General features: G+C 45.3%; 1 long non-coding RNA gene across 7 annotated transcripts in view; it reads right to left on the reverse strand.

The window, feature by feature from the left end:
• LOC149859990 (uncharacterized) overlaps window positions 1–9,705 on the reverse strand; it is a 96,429-nt gene extending 86,724 nt beyond the window's left edge. For 4 of the 7 annotated variants that reach the window (XR_016443619.1, XR_016443622.1, XR_016443618.1 and 1 more), the window contains exon 1: window positions 9,518–9,705. This is a non-coding gene — a long non-coding RNA (uncharacterized LOC149859990). Of the gene's footprint in view, window positions 1–8,423; window positions 8,527–9,517 lie in introns of all 7 variants that reach the window. The other 3 variants (XR_016443621.1, XR_016443624.1, XR_016443623.1) reach the window with 1 other exon arrangement.
• Between the last annotated feature and the right edge of the window lie 1,322 nt (window positions 9,706–11,027).

Genomic DNA, 11,027 nt, shown 5'->3' on the forward strand with positions numbered 1-11,027 from the left:
AACACCTCTAATGAGGTGGTAGACCATATGCCTGTTGGCACAACTTGGAGCAGTCCCTTGTCTTAAAGAAGGATTGAAGCTGGGCCAGAAATTGAGAGAGCCAGGATGATTCCTAGGTAGGCTTCCTGCTTTCTTGCTCTGACTTGATTCTGAACAAAGCAGAAATGTGCCACTAGTATTTATAGTAAATACATGAATTAAAAAAATGCAATAAATGTCTAGGAAAGATAATGTAGGAAAGGCTGAAAGTACTGGGATTATTTAGCCTGAAGAAGAGAAGATTAAGGGGGATTTGATAATAGTCATCAAATACCTTAAGGGTAGTTATAAGAAGGATGGAACTAGACTATTCTCTGTGGCCACAGGGGACAGAACTAGGAACAATGGTCTCAAATTACAGAAGGGGAAATATAGGTTGGATATTAGAAAGAATTTTCACTTTGAAGGGCTAGGGACAGACATTCAAAAAGCTGGAGCCTGAAATGATTCAATCTTTGCAGGTTGGTCTAACTTGCCTAGATTGAACCAATTTGCAAGTGAATAGACATTTGGACATGCTTGAACTTGCTCAGGCCAGAAGCCAGGGGGTGACATGAGCAGACCTCAGCCACAGGTAAGCTGTACAGGGGGAAGGGGGGTGGGGGTGGAAATGGCCAGCCCGGGCAGTAGCCTGGAGTGAACTGGCCAGGGAGGGCATTTAAATTCCCCACTCCCTGTCCTACTGGCATGGACCCGAGCCAGGATCTGCCAGGCGCTCCCCTCTCACTGCTCCAGCAAGACATGGCCAGATGCTGGCTGGCGTGGCCCTGAGGCAGAGGTGGCAGGGAGGGGGGTTATTCCCCCCTCTACCCCCAGGGACCCCAGTGGGGTCTGCCAGCCCTGACCACCACCCTCTATACCGCCAATTGTTCTCTGCACGGGGTGAGCAGCAGGATAAGACCCTCCTGCCCTCTCTGCCAGGCACCGGAGGGAGGCGGGAAATAATGCCCCCTCCCTGCCCCCTTGCCTAAGGGGCCTTTCCGGCTGGCCTCTGACCATGCCCCCACCCCTGCCTCTGGAGAAGCAAGGTGGCAGAGCCCTTGATGGGGGCAGCACCCCCAGTCATGGTGTCCAGGAAGTGTAAGCCTCTTCCTAGTGTGGAGGGCCACACTGTGGGCAGGAGCAGAGGGTCAGAGCTGCCGCAGACTGCGTGGGGTGAGCTGCGGCACCGGGGCTTGGAGTGGTGGCCATAGCTCTCCAAGCCCCCTAGCACCACTGCTACTTGCCCTACGCAGTCCACAACAGCTTTCCACATCCCACAGTGGAGCCCCTGGCTGGGAAGAGGCTCTCTCTCTAGGGCACCATGACAGGGGGTGCTGCCCCCATCAAGAGCCCTCCAGTGGCAGGGGCAGGGACATGGCCAGAGGCCAGCCAGCAGGGTTCCTTAAGTGAGGTGGCAGGAAGGGGGGTTACTTCCACCCTCCATCTGGCGTCCGGCAGAGGGGGCTTATCCCACTGCTCATCCCACGCAGGGAGAGATGAGCAGCAGTGGTGGTTGGGGTGGGCAGACCCCACTGTAGTCTCCCAGGGGCAGTGAGAGAAATAACACCCCTGCCTGCCCCCCCACCTAAGGGGCCATGCCAACGAGCCTCTGGCTGTGCCCCTACCCCTGCTTCTGGAGTGGAGAGTGGGGAGTGACCCTGATTGGGGCAGCACCCCTGTCATGGTGTCCCAGAGCATGAGTCTCTTCCCAGCTGGGGGCTGTGCTGTGAGGCCAGGAAAGCTGCCACAGACTACACAGGGTGAGTGGCAGTGGCAGTAACAGGGTTTGGAGGACTATGGCCACTGCTCTAAGCCCCAGTGCCACCGCTCATCTGGTGCAGTCTGAGACAGCTCTAACCCCCTGCCCTGACTCGCAGTGTGGCTCCACTGCCAGGAAGAGGCTCATGCTCCATGGACACCATGAAAGGGGGTGCTGTTCCCATCAAGGGCCCTTCCCCCTTACCACTCCAGCAGCATGGGCAGAGGCATGGCCAGAGGCCACTTAGGCGACAGTGCAGGGAAGGGACATATTTCCCCCCTCCCTCTGGCATCTGGCAGTGGGGGGAAAAACGGGGCTTATCCCATTGCTTGCCCCATGCAGGGAGCATTTGGCAGTAGCAGTCAGGGCTGGCAGACCTCACACTGTGGTCTCCCAGAGGCAGAGGGATCAGAGGGGGGAATAACCCCCCTCCCTGCCTCTGTGCCTCAGGAGGCTATGCCGACCAGTGTCTGGCTGCACTCCCCAGCCCTGCTTGCTGCAGCAGCAAGGGGGGAGGGCCCAGCAGACCCCAGCTTGGGTTTACATTGGTAGGACAGGGAAGGGGCAATTAAACCCCCTCCCTGTCCAGTTTACTCCAGCATACTTCTGGGGCTGGCCATGCCCCTGCCACTGGAGCATCTAGCAGAGCAATGCCTGACAGGTCTGTGCTGGTGGGACAGGAGAGGGAGGGGGAGAATAAACCTCTTCCCTGCTCCCTTCCAGGGCCAGTGTCTGGCCAGGCCTCTGCCCCTTCCTGCCCCTGCTCTGGCCTGGGAGCAGAGGGGGCAGGGCTAGCTCTGCTCAGAGTACCAACAGGGAGCATGCTGGGATGCTGGGGGACTGTGGTTTAACTTAAACCAGTAAGGGGTCTGTGACAGAAGTTGCATAAACTGGTTTGAACTCAATCAATCAAGTCTGATACTACATTCAACCAGGTTTATGTCAAACTGATTTCAGCCATTTTAAAACTGGTTTATGTGCACTGAAGTTTTGTTACAGGTTTAAACCAGTTTCTGATCACTTGAACCAGTTTGTGTGTAACTTCTGTCTCTAGCCAAGGTGGTTGGGCATTGGAAAAGGCTATACAGAAAGGTTATAGAATCTCCATCCTTGGAAACTGTTAAAAGCAGTTTAGACTAACACTTGACTGGGATGTTTTAATTAAGTATGATCCTGCCTTGAGTACAAGGTTGGACTAGATGACCTCATGAAGTCACTTCCATCCCTATTTTTCTGTGATTCTGGGATGATGATTCTGTGATTTCAAGGATGATGAAAAATTGAAAGTAGATATTTAGCAAAGCTGATTTAAAAAAAAAACAGTTGCATTATTTTATTCATTCCTAGGGTGTGTTTCACACAGTATGTCAAACTATAGCAGCTTCATCGGTATAGTCTTATTTGAGGCTTCATAAAATAGACCACTACATAATTTACTGGACTTGGTTTAAAAATCCAACATTACTTCTAAATATGACTCAGAACACTTCTAGGCTGATTGTAATCAAGGGCACATATAGTTAGCTCAGCAATGTTGCCAATAAATGTTCTAAAAGAAAACTGTCAACTTGCTTAGGCACCCCAGTTTAAATTACCTGGGAAACACTCTAGCTTTAATGAAAATATGGTGACATTAAGAGAACAAAAGCATTTATCTTTTGTTTAGGAGACCACATTGTCATGCAATTTTATATGCTGGAATGAACAAACTAACTGAATTCAAGTAAGGCTGGATTTATCACTATTATAGTAATGAGTAGCCCATGATAGCAAAGTGATTACCCGTTTATAATGAACTAGATAGAGAGAGAGAGAACTTTAACCAGAAATTAGAACTGAATCTGGATTGCATATTAGTGAAGGTGGAAACAATTTATTAAGCTCTTTGGTTATTTTTTCCATTCATTCTTTCAACTATCTGCATTTCCAATTTTCTGGCAACAGAAGCAGAGATCAGACCACCATAACAAAATCTGTTCTCTCTGAAACATTAGCCTGATTCAATACATGTCCCACAAAATAGCTTGTGACATCAGCTTTTCCCCCTAAATAATAGAGATTTGGTTAATTCAGAAAAAATATTAAAAACTTTCTGATCCTTTCTGAACAGTGCCCTCCATTAAATAATTTGAACTCAGCATTTTGCTATGACACTTAGAAATTTCCATACGGCAGTTGTACCCAAAATATCCATTTTAATAGTAAAAGGGAAAAGTGGTTGATATGGCAATGAGTTATGGTCAGGCATTCTCAGCAGATTTCATTTTAATTCATCCCATCACCAATTTCATCACTATAAATTCATCACCAGTTTCATACCCAGAATTCATGTCATAGCAAATCTGTGCTTTGCTGAACAGATGCGCTTCTTAATAGGTGCATCCACATGTGTGCTTTACTGTGGAGTAAAGCATCAGCATATGCACATGAGCCCATATTGGGGAGGAGTAAAATAATTAACTCCAGTATAGGACAGTACTGTCCAGGACAAGTACTATCTTATGGTGGACTTATTTGGTACACTGACATACATGTGTAGATGATGACTGGGGCTGGCTGGGGCAAAAGGTTGCTACAGTGTAGGCAGCTCTCTGTCAGCTAGTCCCACACGGTAGCACCCCCATGCCCCAGCCAGCCCCTCTGCAGCATGTTGAGTCGAGGCAGAGCAGCCCCCTGGACCCCTTCAATGTGCTGCAGTCCTGGGCGCATGTGTAAACACTAGGGCTGCACAAAAATTTTGCTGACTGTTTCATTTTGACACTGTTTCAACTCGTTTCAAGCTTGAAACAGCAAAATCAAAGTGAAACAAACGCCTTCAAAACAGCCTCAAAACAAAACAAGGCTAGTCAAAACATTTCAAAAGTTTTGAAGCAGCCAGCAGATGGAAGACAGCCCAGAACCGGGCTGCACTCCCAGCAGCAGCCAGGAGTGCAGCCCTGGCTCTCTCTGTCTCCTACCACCAGGCTGTGGGAAGCCAATCACAGCCCGGGCTCAGTTCCCCTCCCCAGCACTGCGATCGAGCTGGAGATGGGAAGTCAGCACAGCTGGGCTCAGTTCCTTTCCCCAGCCTGATGGTCAGGTGAAACATCAAAACAGTATTGAAACAGTTTCACTGTTTTGACAAAGTGAAATGGAACAGCTGTTTCGACTCAAAATGAAATTCAAAACAAAACTCTGTTCCATCCAAACCTTGAAACTGAAGTTGAAATGGAACAGTGCCATTTTGCACACCCCTAGAAAACACTGCACCCAGTGCAGAGCAATACATTCTGGCAGGAACGGTGCCAAAGTTTTTTCAGGCACATTAATAGCATGTGTAGATGTGCCAAATGAATGCAGTGTTTCACTAAGTGCCTTAAAAGCTTTACTGGGCTGAAAGTTTGGGTTTGGTAGAAGGTGTATAGTATGCACACTCACTGAACATAATTAGAAAAAAAGTGATGTGAGCAAATGCTTTGTACTTGCAGGGCACTAATTTCTTAAATAAAAATTCTGTATTTTAAGTGTTACAACACTTGCCTATGGGGGTCTCAATGAAGTTTTTTTCTTCTGTTTCAATGAATGCCAGAGAAGTAGCGTTGTTTTGGGCCACTGTATGTGTAGACGGAGGGAGAAAATATTATTGGGGGGGGGGCTGAGTGCACGTGTCAGCACAAGAACTACAGCTCCACCGTGCGACACATGTGCAGTTTGCCTCTTCTTTCTCAGCTGCATGGAGCTGAGTGCATGTGGGGCACTGGCCTGACTGCACACCAAGCAGCACCGTGGTGCTGCTGCTGTCACTGGCTGCAGCAAAATTAGTTTGGGCAGGGGGATAAGCCCCCCCGAACCCCAGCATGCTGCTGCCTATCAACCCCAAATCTGTCTCTGCTATATGCTGCTTGACCATTGACAATCAAGAGAGATGTTCCAAGGGGCAACCCTCCTTGGCCTGTGCACTTCATCCTTTCCCTTCTCTTGCCAGCTCGTAGCACAGGAAATTTTTGTTAGATAGAAGAATCTCACCCTTGTCCGAACTCAGGAAACATAGGTCTCACTTTCTTTGGAAGAGGCCTGCCAGAATGGCCAAATACACTTTAATCACTTGTGTCCCTGACAGTAAGTGTGTTACAAGAGATGACATAAAGACTTATTATAAAAAAAAGCAAAGGTATGAAATCAGTAAACATAGGTTGAGATACAGACAGAGCTATAGAATAAACTAACACAAGACAAATACTAGAACAATGATTTTAACTTATCCGTGCATCTTAGTGTAAGCTCTAAGAATGCAGCTTCCTTTCTCTCTCAGCCAAAACCCTCTTCTAGACTGTTATTTTGCCTTGCCCAGCTGAGCCATAGAGGGGGGAAAGTACCTGATGCTCAGGAAACTTTAGAGAAACACTTCTTGCTCTCCTGTCAAGTGCTGTCCTTATTGGGTCAGTTCCATTCTTCTGCAGAATTCTTGGAGATCAAATATGTGTATGATCTCATTCCCTCTAATGTATATCCATTTAAACCATCAGGCATCTTTCCTGACCCATTTGTGACTGAAGGAATATTAACATCCTTTCAAACAGAGATTGCTAGTCCACTCTTTCAGCTTTAATCAAATGCTATTTGGGTAGATTGTTTCCCTTAAAAAGCTATTTCTCTATCAGGATTAGGCCTTGGAACCTCACATGCATAACTATGCAAATGTAAATTCATAGTGGCTGTTTGCAAACATGAACAAAAGATTTTAAGAAGTGACACTTTAACCTTGGCGTGCTCCCGACCTGAGCCCAACACATGCCCAGAAGAAACAGCACGTTAATTATACCCAGCTTGCCCAAAGTTTGTATAGATTGGATGCTTTAGTGGGGCTTGTTTGGTACTTCTCTAATAGCTGATTGAATCAGCTTTAGCTAAAAGTACCAAAAATCCCCACTGAAGCACCTAATTTATACCAACATTGTGGAACCAGGTCGAAGTAATGTGCTGCTGCTTCTGGTAAAGCACTTTTTTTTTCTTTTAATGTCCACAAGCAGCCAGTGTTTACTTCTCCCAACCATTTGGGCTTTAATCCTCTAGGTATGAATAGTCTCTGTCCCTCCTGGATTCTCATCTGACCTCTTTGAATGGCTATCATAAAGCAGTAAAGAACTACTGGGGTCATTTGACCCCAGTATTCTTTCCTGCCATGGCAGGGGGTCGGACTAGATGATCAGCTCAGGTCCCTTCCGACCCTACAAACTATGAAACTATGAAACTACACTGATATCAAACATTATAACTCATGCAAACACACAAGTAACAAAATTAGACATCTCTCATCTTTAGCTGTTTATAGACACCAAGCACTATATATCAGTAACCCTACCTCAGGAAAACACGCAAGACATTCCGTGAACACCTCAGAACATTGTGATGTTCATAACAATAATTAATATTAGATAGTGAGTGTGGAATTGATGTTAATGAACACACAGCACTGAAACAGCAAATCCTGGGAATGTAACACAATGGAAATGTAGGCAGACACTGAAAAGTTTGTAGCAAATACTAAGAGTTTCTTTGAGCCAAATAAGGTATGCCAGTTTTGCTTGGAAGGTGAGTGCGTTATAGGAGTGTGCGAAACGGGCCTGTAACAGGGGGCCTTCTCGGGGCCGATTTCCCTGTGGCCTATCCACCTAACCGCCTGCCTTCTCACCCACCACGCCTTGATGCAAATTAATTAATTGATGTTGATTAAGCGGGAGGCTGCCCATTTCTTGCCCTGATGCCAGGGGGCGCTATCTGCGTCTCCGTTCCTCTTCTGCACTGCAGCCCAAGCCTTGCAGATGGCATCCAGATGTTATCAATATCACTGGCTCCACACTGGGCCCCAGAATCCTACTAAATGAACCCCACTTAGATCCCTCCATTCAGGCAGCCTATTCTGCCTTCATTCCCGGCTGCATGGCTCCCTGAACTGCTCCCCCTTCTGGGTGTGGTCCCCCGGGACCTTGGGCTACTAGCTCTTGCCCACCTCCAGACCAGTCGGAACCCCAGGCCCTCAGCTCTTGGGTGTTCCTTGCGGTGGGCCCCTGGCCCTTCGACCTTCCGGTCCTGGCCTCAGCATTGACCAGTCAGGGGATGTTCAGACAGGGTCTTGTGTCTGTAGACTCATGCTCTCTTTAGGGTCCCAACCCACCTTTCACCAGGGTGGTAACTGGCCTGGCATTTCCTGGAGGCTCCTGCGCCACTGAGAGCCCCACCAGGCCACCCACTCCCAGCAGGGTGCAGTTTTAGGTCATACCCAGGACCAAGGAGCCTCCTGACCATCCCCTACAGCTCCTCCCTTACCTCCAAATGATACCTGCAGCCAGGCGGTGTTGTTGCCTGGCCTCCCAGCAACAAAATGCCCTGTTTATATGGGCAGTCCTGAATCTAAAATGGTTGCTCTCATCAGGCACCTTCTGGCTGCTGTCTTCTGACCCTTAAAGTGACAGGCCCAAACAGTGCCCTGCCACGGGCCGTATTTAATTCAGATCAGCCCGGAACTGGGGACAGTGATTTCATTTGTTGATTCAGCTCACTGTCCCCGATTTGATTCAGCCAAATCTGAATCTGAAGATTCGACACTGATTCAGAGAATCAATGATCTGGCCACAGACATAGCTTTAAATTTTTTTCTACATACCTCAAGGTACCAGGCATGGCGCATGAACGCCAAGATACTGCGGTGGATGGAGCGTCCCACAGGAGTACAGGGGGTATGCACACATACCTGGCAATTTATTGTCCTACACCAAAATAACAACAAAAAATAAACCAACAAAATCAGGATTTTACAGCAGTAATACTATGGATCACTGGTTGACCTTGCTGTGCTAGAAAATTAGGCATGTAGTTTTGTGTTACTTCTTTGATTATGTACTTAAGTTATTAAAAATAAACATAAAATATGCATTGGTAATAATTCTCAGTCACAGAAAAGCACCAAATGGATTTTAAACAGGCAACAGACCAAGGCCTGAACAACAGATTAAATCAGACATTTTGCCAAGGGTCAGTCAGCAGTAGGGGCACTGCCAAGGGTTGGACTCTAGATCAATGCCAAGGCCCATTCAGTAATAAAAAGATGGTCTTTAAATCAAACATAGTTCACAAAGGACCAAAAACATCATTTTTTTCTGGCTAATAGCCAGTATGATCTTCCATTATAGTTCTGCTGATGCTACTTCTGGGATAAACCAAAAGAAATCTATGACTGTCAGATCATCTAGGCCACTAGATTATCGGTAAAGAAAGCATATTTAGTGGCTGCAGATGACACTGCACTTAGAAATTTCCAAGTTCACTTAGCCAGTGTTTTTCCTGTTTTGTGAGAAGTACTACATTAGAGCTACATTTTGAAATGCACTGTAAAACACTACATCAAAATAAAAGTATACCTTAGACCTAAACACAATGAAAAAGAAACAGTTGCGCTCAATTCTGATAAAATGCTCATCACAGAAAAAAGTCTCACAAGAAATTTTCTAAGGCCTCCAAGCACACAGATTATGTCTGTTCAAGCCATTCACAAATAAATGACTCCAGGCCCAACTGGGGAAAAGGACGCTGCCAGAGTTGCAGGCACAGAATATAGTGTACACACACAGTAAAGGTTACATGCACTGGCATTAGCAGATTCAACAGAAAGTAACTTTAGATTCACACATGCAGATTCAACATACGATATAGTATTCACATATCTCAACACAAGCACCTTAGTCTCAGCTAGGAAGTTACCTTGGAATTTTTCAGTTGTGGATGGAGTGGGGCTTTTCAAGTTTGTAGAGAGTCACTTAAAACTGTGGCTTGACACATAATTCTCTCTTCTTGAGGCACAGATAAATGGTATGCATAAAAGTGGAGCTAGAAATAGAATCCAGTTTCTAATATATAGAGGCCTCCCTCTCCCACTTGAATGTAAGGACATCTCCTTCAGCTGGGCTAGACACTCTGACACAAATACACACACAGCAACAGTCCCCGGAGACCTTTAGAAAGCACAGGTCTTGCCTCAGGACACAGAACTGAGCAATAACTTGGCCAGTGATAACTTGCTCAATTTGCAGACTATGGATTGCAATGTCCTCAGGAACTGGCCCCAGAACCCATTTCCTCCTTCGGCATCAGTCATTCTGCAATTACTTTCAGATTCTGATTTTAACATTCACAGTTGGTAGGTCTGAGGTTCTCAGTAGGCTCTGCCATACTTAGCACCCAATCAGCAGATGGAATACAAAGGTAACAGAGGCATTTGTTTTATAAACTGTATCACATAAGGATTACAGCCAACTAATTGAGTCATGTTACCAAATTTCCTTTCTTTTTTACTTAAAAAAGCAATAAAATCTGTTAATACTTTTTTTTATAACAGATTGAAAATCTCTTTGCAGTACTAACTTTTACAATATGTCAGTTTTCCTCCTCATATAATCATTTTTGCAGAGATCTGTTCTTCTAATCAGATCACTGAATTCTGGCAAACCAACTTCCTAGAATTCTTTTGAAAAACCGGGCCTCAGTCTTCTTTGCCTTGAAAAATTCATGCCTTTTCATGCAAGCCAAAAACACTTTGATTGTCACCTTTTTTTTAGCCTACATAACATCTGCTAATATTAGCTTTTATATTTTTAATACTGTCCCACTTCAGAACAAAATAATATCACTATTAATTTTGATATTCAAAATCTAGAATTCATAGAAGTGCAACAGGAAAATATCCACTCACAGGGACGAGAGGTTTTGACAGAGAACATGCTTAGTTTCCTCTTGAAATTTTAGAGGATATCCATACTAAACTACATTTTTTAACATTTCTGCACAGTAAACAGTATAAAAGTTGATGGTCAAGAAAGAGTAATGTGTTTTTTTAATATACATGTTAGTTTTTGTGCTCCTAAAACAGGTTTTGGATATATTAGGCAAAACAAAAATTTAAGAAAAGTCCAAACATCTGCTACTCAAATGCTAACACATAAAAAGTAAATTAAGTATACATTTTTAAAGCTCATGTCATTCACTGATTCTGCTGCAGGATGTCAACAAATATAGAAGACATTGTGTGAAAGCAAAATTCTATGGAGGATGAAGCTGCCTGCAAAAGCTGACCTACTACTTGCAATAATATCAAACCATAAATGAATTAATTTGCTTGCTGACCAAGTAGTTTGCCATATTAAAGTGCAAGTTTGCAAGACATGTATTCTATTATCCCAGATTGCACTCTTGACACTTTACATTATGAACATTT

This window comes from Crocodylus siamensis, chromosome 7 (genome assembly GCF_052110815.1).
Source record: "Crocodylus siamensis isolate JL-2025a chromosome 7, ASM5211081v1, whole genome shotgun sequence".
NCBI lineage: Eukaryota > Metazoa > Chordata > Crocodylia > Crocodylidae > Crocodylus > Crocodylus siamensis.